At 36.8% G+C, this 15,415-nt stretch overlaps 1 pseudogene; it reads right to left on the bottom strand.

The window, feature by feature from the left end:
• Positions 1 to 5,047: 5,047 nt before the first annotated feature.
• On the bottom strand, positions 5,048 to 5,961 carry LOC141576071 (olfactory receptor 5AR1-like; annotated as a pseudogene).
• Between the last annotated feature and the right edge of the window lie 9,454 nt (positions 5,962 to 15,415).

The following is a 15,415-nucleotide window of genomic DNA, read 5'->3' as shown; positions in this document are numbered from 1 at the left end:
AGAGCACTTTTGAGAGTGAAATGTAGCACTGTTGATACTTATCCCAGGACAATGAGCAAAAACTCCTAAGCAAGGGGGCCATTGGCCATGGTAACACTCTGTTGGTTAGTTCTCACAGAAACCCCATGTTGTAGGCATTACTGGTATCATTTTACAGATGGGAAAACCTGGAAAGTGAGTTCAGGAATGATTTCTAGAAGAAGTGATGGTTGATTTGTGACAGAAAGCAGAAGAACGTGTTTTCTAGGTGGTTTAGTGGTGTTTGAAGCATAGACTCGTATAAGCAAAAGTATGCAAAGGGAGGAAGTTTAAGGTGTACTTGAGTTCCACATAACTTGAACTTCTGGGAGGTGGGATGTGGAAGGAAATGACTAAGATGAAGCTGAAAATGTAGAATTTCAGATGTCATCTATGGATGGCATTCATGGTGTTGATTTCATCATAGGCTCCCATTCCAGTCTCCAGAACAAGGCTCATTATTCTCACTAACTTTGCCCTAACAGAGCTAAACACACAGATACCAACACACCAGCTTCCAAAGCCCCTCACTGGCTGCACATTTTTGGTGTCTGGTTGTTTGAAGCAATCTAGACACCAAACATTTCATCTCACTCCTTTCTTTTCATAAACATTCTTTAAGTGTTCATTGTTGTGAGAGGGACACCCAGGTACATCTCACACAGTGTCTGCATTTTAGGCATTTACACGTGTATGTGCATAACTATAACATCCACACACAATCACAAGAAAGTTACAAATGAAATGATTTTGCTGTTCAGAAGAGTAAGTTTTTTTTACCAGCCCAGTAGGTCAGAGAAAGAGGGCAACTGGAGGAGTAGTATTTAGCTGGTCCTTGAAGGAAGAGCCAAGTTTGGATGTTCTGAGACATGGAGTTGGGATAATCAGGGAAGCAGGGAGTAGAAAGAGGAGAGAACTGGTAAAAATACAGAGGTAGAAAAATGTCAAGACCATTCAAGAAATAGTTTTATAGGAGAATTTGTTGCACAAAGAGATCAGGGAGAAATAATACCATGCAGTGTTTAAGGAAGAGGACTTGGAGTGCCAAGCAAAGGACTTTGGCAATTTTATAGCTTATGTGTTAGGGAATAGGGGTAACTGTGGAATAGGACAAGGAATCTTAGACCCTAATTATTCCAGGTAGCCTCTCTATGGCAGAAATTGAAGGGAGAGACTTCAGCTTACATTCCTCCCCTGGGAGAAGACCACACATAATTATGGCTAAAGGTAAGAGTTTTATTCAAGTTTTATTAAGAAAAGCATACCATCTTATGCCACTAAACCTATCTGAAGTAGCCAATGTCTACTTGGATTTACCCACCTAAAGGCTGTGTTGCTACACTGGTTTCTCCAAAGGTCTTTCTGTGGATGGATATGTGAAAGGACTTCAGGGAGCAAAGAGGAATCGTCTCCAGAATTCATGAGTGATAAACTCCCTACTCCCCAAGTTACAAATTCCCTTGTCCTTAAATTGGTGCCAGATCTTGAGCTGCATTCCAGCTTCACCATCAAACTTTCCCACTGGACAGCTGGCCAAAATGGCCCATGGAACAGTCCCACGGTTTCCAGCCTCTGTACCTTTCTTCACTATGTTTCTTCCTTCTGGCATTCCCTATTGGTTTTCTTTCCTGTTTAATTTCTGGATCTTTCTTCAAAAACAACTCACATGCCCCCTCCTCCATAAAATTCCCTGATCTCCCAAGAGGAGGTGCTGCCTTTCAGGTGTGACTTCCCACAGCACTTTGTCTGCAGTCCTCTTCTCATATTTATTGTTTTGTTTTCCTGTAATACATGATATTTGCATTTAATTTATCTCCCTATGCATGTCAACTCAGTAAAGACAGAACATCTATATCTGCATTGATATCTACATCTACATCTATAAATCTACCCACCAAGTCTTAAGTCTTAAACACAGATTGTTTAAAAAAATGTCACCTGAGATTTTTCTTGAGTGTGGAAAAAGCAGAATTTAATTTCAGCTTTTTCTCATTCTGATCCCTTCCATCTTAACCACATCTGCACTGATTTTTGCCTTTTATAACTCCTAGTGCAGTAGTTACCAGCTCATTTCTGATTAGAGAAAACAGCAGTTCATAAGATTTTTGCAGTCTATTTGTAGAGAGTATGATTGAAATGTCTACTTTTGCTATGTTTTTAGTACTGGCTAAAGTTTTTAATGTATAAAGGAGAATTCAGGCCTTTTCAAACATCAGACATTTATTTACCGCTTATTTGAGCAAACCAAAAGGACAGATGAGGTGTAAATAATATCCCTTATTTCATTGATGAATAGATTAAAGTACAGAGACATTATGGGACTTATCCGACATGATTACTGGCAGGACTGGGACAAAGACTAACGTGATCCAACTTCCATCCATTTTTCTCTTGTCATTTTAAGTTGATATTTGTGCTTCTAAAACCAATTACATGGGGGAAAAAAGCTTCCTCATTTTATGACAACACATTGACCCAAGATGACAGATAGTTAAGATGTAAATGAAGGAAAAATAGAAGGAGCTACTGTTTATTAAATGTCTCTTATGTGACAGATTCTTTACAAGGATTACAGCATATCATTTGAAAAATCTTAAAAAGTAAGTTATTCCCATTTGTAAGATGAAATTTAGGCTTATAGAGATTAAGTAACTTGCCCAAGGTCCTACAGAAAGAGAGAGCAGAATCTGAGTGAGGGCTTCTTTCTAAATAGTCCAAAGCCTGAGTTTTGTCATAAGTCAGAGTGGAGAGTGCAGCCCCTGGGTCAGTTTTTGGTTTTACTACTTAACTTTGACAAGTTTGTTGTTGACTTTTCTATGTCAGTTTTATCATCTTTAAAATGAGAATAATACCTATATCTAATGATTGTGGTAAGAACCTAAACAGATTTAAAGTGTTTTGTTTATTGACTGGATACAACAATAAATTAAGAAAAAAAAAAGTAGTCCTTTAGCAACGAGGTCAGTGAGTAGAGATACAGAAGTGGGATTCAAAGATCTTCCTTATCCTGAGGCAACTGCCCTTTCAATTAGGACATAGACTACTTGGTTTGTAGTTAATGAAAAAGGAAAGTCCTACCCTAATTTTTTGTTTTTCACACAGCATATAGATTTACACATTGGATTATATTTTTAAAAAACCTGAAAACCTGAAGACTAAATCTCTGGACTATTTCAGGACTGCCCACTCCACACCTGTCTATTAAGCCCTTTACTTTCTCCATAATGTGACATCAGGGATGTTTTTAGGAATTCATAATATGACTGAGTGATTTTGAACCAGGTCAATTTCAACTCATATATAATGACACCCACTAGAAAGTGTGGTGAATCCTGAGTCTTTTATCTCTAAAACTCTTTAGTACCTTTCATGATGAATGAGGTTGCTCTTATACTTCAGGGCAGCCACTGCATTTCCCTGACCCTTGACTATACTGCACGAGAGGAAAGGCTGAGACAAAAACATTATTAAATGTCAGTATTTGAAACAGATGGTGTGATGGAATTTCAGCACATCTGAGAAAACCTTAGCTCTCCTCAGATCTCAGTCTGCTGCCTTTACCTGCTGCTGATACCTGGCAGTCCTGTTTTTTAATTCAAGATTTATAGCCTTGAGACCATGCAAAGAGGAGTTATGTCCTCCTCTGTTGTCATTGATACATCAGGGTTAACGAAACTATGCTTTGAGAAGGGCCTGGGGATGATGGTGGAAAGCATGAAGATGCTTAGCTGCCATAGAAAAGGCTAGGGTTTAATTGAGATTAGAAGAGGGGGAGAGAAAGGCATAGGGGAGATTGGGGATTGATCAGGACAATCAGTCCTGTAGACATTACAGTCTTGCTAAAATTAGCCTTAGGGATGGATCTAAACTATATCTTTCTTACAAAAATTTCCACAGTCCTAGAATCCTAGGGCTTCCCTGAGGGCTGGGAGGAGGTCGGTATGCGAGGTGGACAAAAATGAGATGCCCACCCCTTTAGAATATACCAAAGGGTCCAGTGATTATTAGGTGGAACCAACCACCTGACATAAGGGAAAACTGAGGACAGAAAAAAAAGGATGCTGTCAATACTCACACACTTAGTTAGCAGAGCCTAATCTCAGCTGTTATTCTTGGGCTTTGCGTGTCTCCTGATTGTATTGGTGGCAGCAGCTTCTGAGAGATAACAGAGTAACTGGAAGCACATCGAATTCCTGTCATTGGCACAGGTGTGTCTTAAGTTTGTGTCCTCTGGAGGCACAAATCTAGCATTTGTAAGTTTTTGCTGAGTACATGAGTGATAGGATTCTGGGATACATTAAGTCACCGCTCACACCAGCCCCATTCCCACGTGTTTAATTAAATTTTCTCTGACTCCCTTTCATAGTAAATATCTTTTCAACATTTGTGTCTGTCATTCCTCATGACCCTGAAAACAAATATGCTTTAGAGTGATTAGCTACCTATTGCCCTTTTCAAGTCTTGTCTCCATTTCTTATCAACACGTGAGCCAATTTTAATTTAAAAATAAAAATTAACTAATACATCTTGCTCTGCATGACTTTCAGAAATACTAATTTATATTTGCTTCACACCATAGAGTTAAAGTTTCCTGAAAACCCTCCAGAATTTAAGATTGACTTGCAGGGTGTTATGCTTAGTGAAATAAGTCAGACAGAGAAAGGCAAAGACTGTATGATATCACTTATATGTGGAATCTAAAAATACAACTAATGACTGTAACAAAGCAGAGTAAGTAAGCTATAAGGACATATTGCACAACACAAGGAATACAGCCAACATTTTATAATAACTAAAAATGAAGTATAACCTTTAAAATTTTTGAATCACTATGCAGTATACTTAAAAATTATGCAATATGATACATCAACTCTACCTCAGTTAAAAAAAAAATAAGGTTGATGAAGCAGGTAGCTGGTACATTGAGTAGTGTTTATTGGAAAGTTATTTGCATTTTCCACCTTCTGCCACCACCTATCTACCACTATTTTTTACATGTGGCAATAACAGATTTTCCCCTTTTTTGTTTTTATTGAGGTTTTTTTCTAATTAGTTTTTTGAAAGCAGCTTTCACATCCTTGTTTCATAAACTGTAGATCAAAGAATTCAACATGGGGATGATAACAGTGTAGAACACAGAGGCCCACTTGTCTTGATCCAGGAAGTAGCTGGATGTTGGCCTCAGGTACATGAACATGACTGTGCCATAAAAAAGTGTGACTCCAGTGAGGTGAGACCCACAGGTCTCCTTCAGCGGAGCGTATTCTGATGATGGCGATGAGGATGAAGGCATAGGAGATGAAGGTGATGAGGACGGTGCTGAATTCAATGAAGCCACACAGACTGAAGAGCAAGATCTCGCTGATGTAGGTGTCTGAGCAAGAGAGGGCTAGAAGAGGTGGGATTTTGCAGAAGTGGTTGATGATACTGGAACCACAGTAACTCAGACTGAAGGTGAGGGAAGTGTGGGTGACTAAACTCACCAGACCAGCCAGGTAGGAACCCAGCATGAAGAGCCAAGCAGACTCGCTTGGACATGAAAGTGCTGTAGTGGAGGGGTTGACAGGTAGCCATGAAATGGTAATAGGCCATGGCAGCCAGGACATAACACTCAGCATCCACAAAACCTAGAAAGAAAGCTAACGGGGTGGCACAGCTGGAGAAGGAGATGATTCTGTGCTTTGGTAGGAAGTCAGCCAGCATCCTGGGGGCAATGGCTGAGGAGCAGCCTGGGTCGACAAAGGAGAGGTTGCAGAGGAAGAAGTACATGGGTGTGTGAAGCTGGGTGTCTGTTATGATCGGGGTAATCATACCAACATTCCCCACCACGTTGACCAGGTGGACCAAGAGGAAGACCACAAAGAAGATGATCTGCAGCTGAGGGTCTTGAGTGATGCCCATAAAGATAAACTCAGTCACCACTGAGTGGTTTTCTTTATCCATCTTTCCAATTTTATGTGTGCCTCGGTTTGCTTTATCATTTGGGGTGACTCTTAAAAAGCTTCCCAGTAATTAGATTCTGTGACCCATAGGGTAACTCAAATGACTTTGATAAGAGCGATGGTCATTTGTCTTCTCCAGCAATCCAGTCAAATAAGCAATTTCTCTGAAGAAATTGGTGCCCTGTTGTCATTTATCACATGGTACCAAATGTTTGACCTGATCTGTGCAATTATCTCTATAATTAATTAGTAAAGAATAACAGTTTTGAGTGTCTTCTTTCTTCTTTCTAAAACAAAGCAGATAATGGATAAACATTAACTCTCACTGCAGATAGGCACACATAAAAAAGGAAAGACACAGGGGTCTTAACATGTAACATATCACTCACACACACATTCACACACACACAGAAAGAGAAATACTTGGAGCAGAGGGTGAGAAATATTACAAAGAGTAGTGAATAATAATAATTTTTAAAAAACCAGGAATTAACTGAATGTGAACTATATGCCAGAATTTTTAGTGCTTTCACACATTATATAATTTCATCCTCACTATAAATCTATTAAGTAAATGCCAGCATTATCTCCATCTTATATCTGAAATGAACAAGGCTAGATACTAAGTAACTTTAGCACAGTCAACAGCCAATAAACAGCTGAGCTGGGTCTGTCTGAGTATAGACTGCTTCACTTCATTGTCTTCTGTGAATGTGTGATTTGATGGAGTTGATGTATCTTTATTTTTGTGTCTGTCCTTTTTTCTGCCTTGCCTTTTATGCATGGACACAGAATTAGTCTCTGGTTTCCCTGATCTTTAGAAACACCCAGAAGTTTGGCCTGATGCATAATCAGGGTGAAGACACAGCTGTGTCTTTGGACAGTCTTACTGCCTAGCCAACAGATCATTGCACAGCTCAGTTTGGGGTTAAGACTGAAGGGTCCCTGTCTCAGAAGAAATAGAGAAAGTGTTATCCAACTCTGTGGGCAAGAGAAGCATGGATTTGGTAAACTTTTTTTCTCTTTGATTGGAGGGATATCTGGTCCATTGAAGAATTCTAAGAAGGAAGTGAGCAAAACCAAACCAAACCCAATCAAACCAAACCCAAACATGGAGTAAGTTAGAAATAAGTAGCATCCTCTACCTAAACCTGAAAGAAGAAGTCATGCTGTGTCTTCTCTAATTGGCTTACTGCTTAAGACAAGAAAGCAGAGTAGTATAATGCATCTTTCATGGGGGCGTGGCTATCTTAAATCCTGGGATGATTGATAGTGGTGCCCCCATCCTTAAGTTTCTGCACAGAACCCAAGCACCTGCAACAGAGAAGCTGCTCTAAAAGTGGATAATCAAAACCATACATTTGTCTGAAAGTTTATAATTTGTAAAGTACTTATATTTATCCCTATTCAATTCTTTTTTAATATATTGTGAATGTGTGCATCATTCCATCATACCTTAGGTCAATTAGGAAACAGAGAATGAAAAAACAAACCTTGGGAAAATTATTTGAAAAAATACAGTTCTCATAAAGAACTTGTAACCACAATATAGGAAAAATTTTAAATTTAATAATAAGAAAATAACCCCAAAAGAATGGGCCAAATGTTTAAACAGACACTCCACCAAAGAAGATGTATGAATGACTAATAAATGTATGAAAATGTTCTCATCATTCATATTAGGAGCACACAAATTAAATTTATTGCTACACTTTTATTAGAATGGTTATTGCTAACTGAGATATTCCTACACGTTTGTTAGAATGGTTAAAATTAAAAACATGTGGGTCATCCTGATCGTTGACAAGGAAATGGAAGGACTGAAAATTTCATCCTTGTTGGTGGGAATGTCAAATAGTGCAAACACTTTGGAAACCTCTTGACAGTTGATACTTGCAACACAAGGGATGAAACTCAAAACAGGAGTACCTTATATGATTCCATTTCTAAAAATCTAGAAACTGCATGCTAGTCAATAGTGACAAATAGATCAGTGACTGCCGGGGTACAGGTGTGTGGGAAAAGGAGCAGGAAGGAGGGACTACCAAGGGGCATAAGGAAACTTTGAGGGAAGGTGGATTAGCTTACTATGTTGATTATGATGATGGTTTCATGGGCATATATATATATTAAAATATATTAAATTTTATACTTTAAATATAAACTATGTATTGTACATCAGGTATACCGCAATAAAACTGTTAGAAAAGAACAAACTACCTATCTCAACTTCATTTCAGCTCATTCTTACCACATGTGATTGCATACATTATTTCATAGGTTATATTAATGAGGAAACAAGAACTTGGGCTGAGATAACTCATGAAGTCACACAGTGAGTTAGTTGCAGAACCAGCAGTGGAATCAGAACCTGCCAATTTCATCTATAGCACTGTGTTCATCCCCACCATCCAACTGCTTCACATAGGAATATAAAAATAACTCACCATGAAAAATATAAAAAGGATCTACCATAGTCCTTCCCCTCTCAACTTGTGCTTCCACTTTAGCAAGAAGGAAAATAATCCTGTTGTTGACACTGGAAGTATTCCTTTAGTCCAGATTCATAATTTCATAAATGAGGAAATAGACCTAGACATCAAGATTCAAAATACAAGGGTGATCCCTGGCTGTAGCAGTTAGAGGAGGGTGAGATGCCTGGTAAGAACACAGCCCTGGGAGTTAGGACTGATCCAGGGCTGAGCAATTCCACTCAATTTTGAAAATGTGATTCAAAAACCATTCTTTCCTCCCTTGTAGATTCAATATTCCAGTTAAGTGATGAAGGGGGTGAGAAGGTGTTTCACCAATCATAAAGTACCCAGCTTGCTTTCTCATAGTGAACAGACAAATCCAGGTTTTGCTACTTTCTGCTATTAATTTCTAGCACACTACTTACCTTCTTGGAGTCTTGGTTTTTTCATTTGTTAAATAAGATTAGTAACTTTATGCAAAATGGTTATATTATATATACATATTTATTATCTCTATATACACACACACACGTACACATATATACATATGGTGTGAATTTAGTAACTTGTGTTAAGTGCCTAATACGTTTGGCAGTTGTGTGTAAGTGAAGGTGATTTAATTCATTAGATGAGTGTGTACTCATGACTCCCTGAAATAAAAGGATTCAATGCTTATTTCATAAATGTGATATATCATGGACTGTCTTAACTTTTAGGAAAGGTATGACCTTAATTCTATAGCATTTCCATTGAATAATAAAACAAGTAGTGATGAGGCTATAAAATTCAAAATCAAAGCTGGCTAAGACAAAAGAAGAGAAAAGAAAATGTCTGTATTTTTCTTTTTAGTCTCATGTAACTAAAGTTCAAGTGATCTGACTCTTGAGGAAATGGTCAGTGAGTAAAGAAACATATTCTATGGTTAATAATAAACTCTAATATTTTAGAAAGACCAGCAAAAGCATTGTCTTACAGAAGCAAACATAGGCAAATATATTTTAGATTTCTACATATTATCTGCTTTTGCATGTTTATATGAGAATAATACTGGGGCTTTAAGAGTGTGGAATCCTGATTATAGTACCATTTTTCCTACAAATTAGTTGTTCCAACTTGATGAACTGCTATGTGAGATGAAGCTTCCTTGTCTGTGAAATGAATGGGGCAATGAACACTCTATAATAATTTCCAATTCTAGCAATTTTTGAATTCTGACTTATAATGAGACACCCAAAAGCCAAACCCATGGTCAACGACTGTTTTTGAAATGTTAAGATGGTATGAGCCTGGTGCCAGGGAAATCCATGCCCAAATGAGCACTGGGTAGAATAATGCTCCACTGCCAGAAGATCATGTCTCATTCTCTTTCTGGCCCAAATACTGACCTGTTTTTCACCTTTGGGGAGAGGTCGAATGTCTCCTCTTCTCTTAATGTGCTGTGCTGAACAAATATTCTGAGAAGAATCCAAAGACAGTCAATCACTCTAGTAGTTGTCTCTGAGCCACTTGCCCATCCCACCTTTGCTTCTGTTTGTGGGAGGCATTTAAGCTTCAGAGTCACAAATCATCCCCAGAGAAAATGTGATGCAATGACTTCTGCACTCACAGGAGACTCAAGGATTTGATGAACTGTCATCCCCTAAGGAGTTTCACTCTCACTTTCTTCAATTTTAATGGTAAAAGAAGGAAATTCTTTTCTCCCTTCTAGTTGTGATGGTAGAGTCAGTAATGAGTGCTGCATGCATTATTTTCACAAGCCCAAAGCTGCCTTCATGGTGTGATTTTGGTGGCAATTTAGAAAGGTCTGCTTGCTGATGCCTGAAGTTTTTTCAAAGAGTATGATGATACTTCCCATCTTATATAGAGTAGCCATATTTAAACTATATTTTTTTAATTGAAATACAGTCAATTACAATGCATCAGTTTCTGGTGTACAGCACAATGTCCCAGTCATGCATATACATACATATATTTGTTTTCATATTTTTTTCATTAAAGTTTATTACAAGGTATTGAGCATAGTTCCCTGTGTTATACAGAGGAAACTTTTTAAAAATCTATTTTTATATATAGTGGCTAACATATGTAAATCTCAAACTCCCCAATTTATCCCCTCCCACCCCTTTTCCCCAGTAACCATAAGATTGTTTACTATGTCTGCAAGTCTATTTCTGTTTTGTAGATGAGTTCATAGTTTATACATATATATGTGTGTGTGTATATATATATATATATTTTTTTTTTAGAGTCCACATATAAGTGATATCATATGGTATTTTTCTTTCTATTTCTGGCTTACTTCACTTAGAATGACACTCTCCAGGTCCATTCATGTTGCTGCAAATGGCAATATTTTATCATTTTTTATGGCTGAGCAGTATTCCATTGTATAAATATACCACAACTTCTTCATCCAGTCATCTGTTGATGGACATTTAAGTTAAATTCTGTTTTAACCTGAGAGAATCTGTCATGAGGGACTGAAACTTCACATAACAAAAACTAGTGAGATTGATCTTTTTTGAGAGGCTGATTTGGTGGGCAGGAAAAGGAACAACTGGGGCTCCATGAAACTAATTTTACTATTTTTTTTAAGGAACACTTATTCACCAGAGACTTTGTGGGGTACTTTCCACATGTGATCAACTGAGTCTTCTGAAGATAACAGTATTGCCTCTGGTTTCAGATGAAGTGAATGACTCATTGGTTTATAGGTTAAGTGAATGAGTGAGAATTGTTTAACTTTTCCAGGACACACAACTTAGCATTAATAGTTTCAGAATGAAAACACTCATCTGTCTGAGTACAGTGCTCATGCTGCGTCTCCTTTGATAAGAAGGGCGAGAAGACTGCCACTCATAAGGCAAAGATTCCTACCCAGGAAGAGATCTAGGGCAGCTTTCCAGACACTTCCATTTTTTTACCCCTGGTATATATTCACAAAGAAAACAGGAGGAAAGAAAGATAAGATTCAAATGTCAAAAACATGATTACATGCTTTAATTCTTTTTTAATTTCAAGAGATGGCATATAAATTTGTTTCAGCTCTCCATTGTATAAAGAAAAAGGGAAATTAGTGGTTTTAAGAATATTACTGCTTACACAATTTTTTAAAAAGCCACTTAATTTGGAAATTCTACTTGACCTGAGATAAATTTTTATCCAAAAAGAAAACATTAAAAATAAAATCAAAGAAGCTAATAAAAAATCTTTGTAATACTTTTCCATTTATTCACATTTAGCCTGTGTGTGTCCTTAAGGAACTCTTTTAGACAGTATATAGTTGAATCTTGTTTTCTAATCTAGCTTCTTTAATTTTATTCTAAAATCTCATTTTATGATGAAAAATTAATTTCTAATAACATTTACATACTTTCTTACTAATAAAATTTGTTTTCAAGTCAAACTTGATTTAAAATAGATATTCTCTCATATCTCCAGCTTCGTAGTAACCCATTGTGTGGCTGTACCATTGCCTATTTACCAAGCATCCTGTTGACAGACATTTGAGTTGGTTCTGACCTTTTGCTATTGGAAGAAAATAATGCAACAATAAATAGCCTAGTGCATATGCTTTTTCCTACTTTTACCAGCACATCACGTGAGTGGGCTCCTAGAAGTGGGATTGTTATGTCAAAGGGAAATTTAATGTGCAACTTTGCTAATATTATAGTTTTCCCCTGGCAGTGTATGAAAGTGCCCGTTTCCCCACAGTCTTCCATAAAGTTTGTTGCCAAATGTTTGTATTTATTTCTCATCTAAATTTATCTGTCTGTTCTCTCTCTAGTTCACTATCTATATTTGCCAATCTAAGAATTGGCAAAAAATAGACTCAAAATGGCTTAAAGACTTCAACATAAGACAAGACACCATAAACCTCCTAGAAAGGAATACAGGCAAAACATTCTCTTATATAATCATAGCAGTGTTCTCCTGGTCAGCCTACCAAGGCAATAGAGATAAAAGCAAAACTAAACAAGTGGTACCTAATCAAGCTTATAAACTTTTGCATAGCAAAGGAGATTATAAACAAAAGGAAAAGACAGCCTATGGAATAGGAGAAAGTATTTGAAAATGATGCAACTGACAAGGGCTTAATTTCCAGAATATACAAACAGCTCATACAACTTAAGTACAACAAGAAAAAAAAAAACAAACCCAAATAACCCATTCCAAAAATGGGCAGAAGACCTAAATAATCATTTCTCCAATTAAGACATACAAATTGCCGATAAGCACATGAAAAACTGCTCCATATTGCTAATTAACAGAGAAATGCAGATCAAAACTACAATGAGGTATCACCTCACATCAGTCAGAATGGCCATCATTAAAAAGTCCACAAATGGTAAATGCTGGAGGGGGTGTGGAAACAAGGAAACCCTCCTACATTGTTGGTGGGGATGTCGTTTGGTGTAGTCATTATGGAAAATAGTACAGACTTTCCTTAAAAACTAAAAAAAATAGAATTACCCTATGATCTAGCAATCCCACTCTAGGGCATATATTTGGAGAAAACTCAAATTTTTATAAAGGTACATGCACCCTAATTTTCACATCAGCACTTTTTACAACAGCCAAGTCATGGAAGCAACCTAAATCTCCATTGACAGATGACTGGATAAAGAAAATGTGAAATATTGGGATATTACTCAGTGATAAAAATACAATATTTTTCCACAGTGGAAAATTATTCAGCCATAAAAAATGAAATAATGCCATTTTGCGGCAATGTGGATAAGCCTAGAGATTATCATACTAAGTGAAGTAAGTCAGGCAGAGAAAGACAAATGCCATATGATAGCATTTATATGTGGACTTTAAAAAATGAGACAAATGAACTTATTTATAAAACAGAAACAGACTCACAGACATAGAAATCAAACATGGTTATGGGGAGGAAGAGGGTGGGGAAGGATAAATTGGGAGTTTGGAATTTGCAGATATTAACTAAAATAGATAACAAGGTCCTACTGTATAGTACAGGAAACTATATTCAATGCCTTGTAATAGTCTATAATGAAAAGGAATATATATATATAACTGAATCACTATGCTATACACCAGAAATTAACACAACATTGTAAATCCACTATACTTCAATTAAAAAAAAGTTGGCAAATATTCTCTGAGGGTAGTCATATTTATATTTTTTTCTTATTAGGAATAATATCATGCCAGCATAATATTTTTTGTCTCTCAGCTCCAAAACCATCCATCTCTGCTTTGCTTTGTTGATACTGGACCTCATACTATGAACATTTCCCCTTCTCCAGCTGGACAGTACTATGCTAGTCAGTAGAGAATGCTGGAGGAACTCTGCTGGAGGAGAAGGCTCTCTTTTTCATACTGATGTGTTCTTTCCTGTGGCTGGATGATGTGTGGTAGCCAGCGGCATATGGAATACTCAGTGGTGTGCACCATTCATCAAGGTTGACCAACACTCCTGCAAGTAGTTTCCCATCAAGTTTCATTAGTACCATAGAGGTGGCTTTCCAGCAAGTCTTGCTGGAACCTCAGGGTATGGCTGACCAGTGAGTTTCAGTGGAACACTAGTGAGTGGTTTCTTGATTAGTAGACCTGGCCAGAGAATGTCTTGGCCATATATAGAGTTATAGGCATACCCAGCATAACTATGTCAAAAAGAGCCTTGGAGATTGGGGGCTTCTTCCAAATTTGATCCCAGCTTTGTGTGCTGCCTCAGCCCCAGAGGTAGTGGCTGCCCTTTGTGTCTATTCTTCCTGTATAATTTAGACTTTTCTTGATCACTCAATGTTAGTTAATTCCCTGTTACCAGGTAATAAATCTTTACATTAAATTTTACTGATATAATTACTGTGTGGTTTTTCTGTTTCATGTCTGGATCCTGGCTGATAGAAAGGTTGAAAATACTTTCACATATTTAAGAGCCATCTGTATTTCTACTTTTGAAATATTTGTTCATGTCTTGTATCCATATTTTCCCAGGGCATATCTCTTCTGTATTTTGGATTTATTCACAGATTCTTTTATTTATTAATTTTTAGATATTCTTTATATATTGGAGACATCTTCTGTCTGTCTAGTATATAAGGTGTGAATTTTCCCCAATTTATCATTTTTCTTTTGATTATGCTAAGAAATTCCTTACCATACAATAATTTCCATTCTTTACTTTCTTCCTTCCTCCCTCCTTCCCTTTCTCATTCTCTTTCTCTCCTTTCCTCCTTCCTTCCCTCCTCCCCTCCTTCCACACCTCCTTTCTTTTCCTTCTTTTCCTTTATTTTGTCAGATTTACCAATTTTCAATTTTACTATTTCTGGATTTTGATTCCTATTTATATTCAAAGTTCAGATGCAATTAAATTTAAAAATTGGTGTATTTGACAAGATAAAATGAAAAATAACTGTCATGTAATTTTAAATTATGCTTCCATTAACAAAGGACTGCACCATATTTTCTCCTAGTGCTTGTGTTGTTTAATATTTTTAAATTTTTATAATTATAACTCATTGAAATTTTACAGGGTCTAGTAAGTGGAAAATACCAAGTTTTCTCTTTTTCTATAAGGCTATCAACAATTGTTGTTAAAAAGTTTCCTTTCCCCACAGTTTTGAGATGCTATTATCATATATTGGGTTTTCATTTCATTTTATTGGGTCTGTATCTGTATTTTTCTATTCTGTTCCCTTGTTCTTTCACCAATTCTGTAAAATTGATCTATCAGTAATACACTGTTTTAATTATAAGCATCCTTACATACTTTGCACCAGTAAGTCAAGGCCCACCCCGATTTGTTTCTTTTTTTTCAGGGGCCTCATGGCTATAACAAGAATAATATCAGTTTGTTCCTATATAACAACTAATTCACTCTTAATTGAGGAAGAGTATTTATTTGCTTATTAAATAAAATTCACTATTTGCCAATCTTGCTTCAGACTCTGTGTTGAGAAGAGCTTACTATGTTTTCCCTCCAAAATACCAAAAAAAAAAAAAAAAAAA

This window comes from Camelus bactrianus, chromosome 36 (genome assembly GCF_048773025.1).
Source record: "Camelus bactrianus isolate YW-2024 breed Bactrian camel chromosome 36, ASM4877302v1, whole genome shotgun sequence".
NCBI lineage: Eukaryota > Metazoa > Chordata > Mammalia > Artiodactyla > Camelidae > Camelus > Camelus bactrianus.
Note: the sequence above shows the minus strand (reverse complement) of the source record. Positions and strands in the feature narration are given on the sequence as shown.